Below are 2,392 nucleotides of genomic sequence, written 5' to 3'. Positions count from 1 at the left end.
TGTGTATAAGAGACAGGTCAGTGTCCCTGCGAGGACCGCAGCTTTCTTGGTGTCGAGCTGGGCATCCCCCTTGGCAAGCTTTCGCAAAGATAGAATAATAAGGTAATAGCTCTCAATGTCCCTGCCCTGATTTTTTTTTTTTTTACCCATTCATTTGGGCTTTTGTGACAGGTTGTTCTTCAATGCGCCTCCTGTGGGGCCTTTTTTTAATATTGTTGGGTAAAGAAGAAAAAATCCCAGGTTATTTACTTTTCAGGGTAGTTAATATTAGTGCCCTAAGTGGAAAAGTAGGGGTTAGAATTAGTCAGTCAAGTGCGCTGGCAAAGGGAGAGGTAGGAGGAGTCCCGCAGAGCCAGGAGAGGCCAGACCTTTAGGTTAGAGATATTTTTTCTGTCCTCAGGTCGGACTTATTTTAGACTTCTGCTTTCTTACTCCACTTTGCACAGAATTCAGTGACATAATCCTGTTATGTTCAGAAAAATGCAGGGAAAAAACCATAATGACCTGTTTCCCTGAACTCCTGCTCATTTTGTGAGCTAGCAAAAAAAGGCTTTTCCCGTCACAGGGCTGTGTATCAACACGTCCACTTGTGACATTATCTGTCCACTCGCTCAATTGTGTTCCTCAATCAGTTCTCAATGGAGGTTCGTGGAAGGAATTTCCTTCCCTTTTTATTTGCTTAAGCACTGATCACTGCGTTTTAACAGACGGTCCTTGAACTAACAAATGATAGTAACAGGACTTCCCATGAAATGTGTGTGAGTGGAATGGCATAGAAAAATTGACAGGGAAAAAAGAGAACGGTAGAAAAATACATAAATAACATTGGGAGGCAAGGCTTCTGGAAGGGTTATCCTGCTTTTTTTTCTTTAAGCATTTGGATTTACAAGCAGGAAGGTCTTAATTTCAGAAAACAGCAGTATTTTTTTCCTCAGTTTTTAATGTCTTCTCGAGAAGAGGAAAGATCTGAATGGTTTGTGACAGTATGATAATTGAAATCTGGTGCTTAATTGAAATATGTTTATCTGCAAAGCAAGCAAGAAAGAATCAAAAGCTGATTTAACACTAATTATTTGGATTTCTGCGTGCCAGGTTCAAGTGAAAATTTTAAAATTGCAAGTGAAGGGAGTTCTTAAAATACGAGGAAAACCCCATTATTTTTAACACAGCTGCTTTTTTTTTTTTTTTTTTTTTTTTTTTTTTTTTTTTTTTTTAGTATGAGTTGTCTCTCAAGTGCTTTTGGAATATAAATTGCTACGGTTACGAAGATATGAACTGCCCTTAATTTTGATATACATTTTCTCCATATTTACTTTTCTCTTTATGAGAGAATTTGTACTAATTCATGCATTTTATTACTCTTCTGTGGAACAAAAATGCACCACAGACTTTTAGTTAGGGTTGCAAATATAGGGCTAGAATCTCACAGTGTTTAGTCAGGCAAACCTCAAATGGATTGCAGAATTGGGTCTATTATTTCCTGAGAGCAGCAAAGGAAATAGCAGACTAGTAAGAAAACTGAAAGAAAAAAAAATCAAATCTTTATAGCCAGGCACTGTGTTGCTTCAACCATCCCAGTTATCAGTGAACCACATTCACTTTTATGACTAATGGATAAAAACAATTATATTAGCAGCCTCAACCTTGCTTTCCCATAAAAACAGAAACAGGAATACCACATACTTCTGCTCTTACATTTTTGCAAATGTAAGGATATGTTGTACCACCCACTTTTTCTAGGAGAATGTTCTACCACAGATAAGCCTTAAAACTACTAGTTAGACAGCAACCTTAAATTATTAGCTGACCAGAAATATGCTTCAAAGGCCCAGAGTTGAGTAAGCAGAATTTATGTTTGCAAGTCCTTAAGTAGCAAACACTGTGCTTTGAGTCGTTCCTCTGACATGCACTGCAGATGCTGTTTAAAATAAATATAATTTTTAATATTATGCATTTGATAATCTCATTTGCCCTTCATGAAAATTTTATGGCATGGTTGCACGCATACAGAGACAGATTTAGAGCCATAAACTGTTTTCATTCTGCTTATCTAATTCTCATTGACACCTATGTATATTAAGCAGCAGATGTAGGACAGCTTGAGATAGAGTCTTCTCTCACTGACACTGGTATAAATTTGAGTTGCTCCCACGACTAGATGAGAGTAGGCTCCCTAATACCTAATGCTTAGTCGATCCGCGATGCATATTTCTTGTTGAAAGGCAAAGACTTGACGGTAATTTATATGTCCCCTGTCCAGGCAAGAGTGGGAGTTGGGTGCCCAACTGAGCTCCGTGAAATGTGGGAAAGCTCTTAGGAAAGAAGTTTGTGAGGGTCTGGGCTGCGGCCTCAGCGTGCTGGGTGTATTGTTAACGTCCCCCTTTACCCCTGC

The sequence above is a fragment of the Athene cunicularia genome (genome assembly GCF_003259725.1).
Source record: "Athene cunicularia isolate RWA chromosome 2 unlocalized genomic scaffold, athCun1 chr2_part1, whole genome shotgun sequence".
In the NCBI taxonomy this organism is placed as follows: Eukaryota; Metazoa; Chordata; class Aves; order Strigiformes; family Strigidae; genus Athene; species Athene cunicularia.
Note: the sequence above shows the minus strand (reverse complement) of the source record.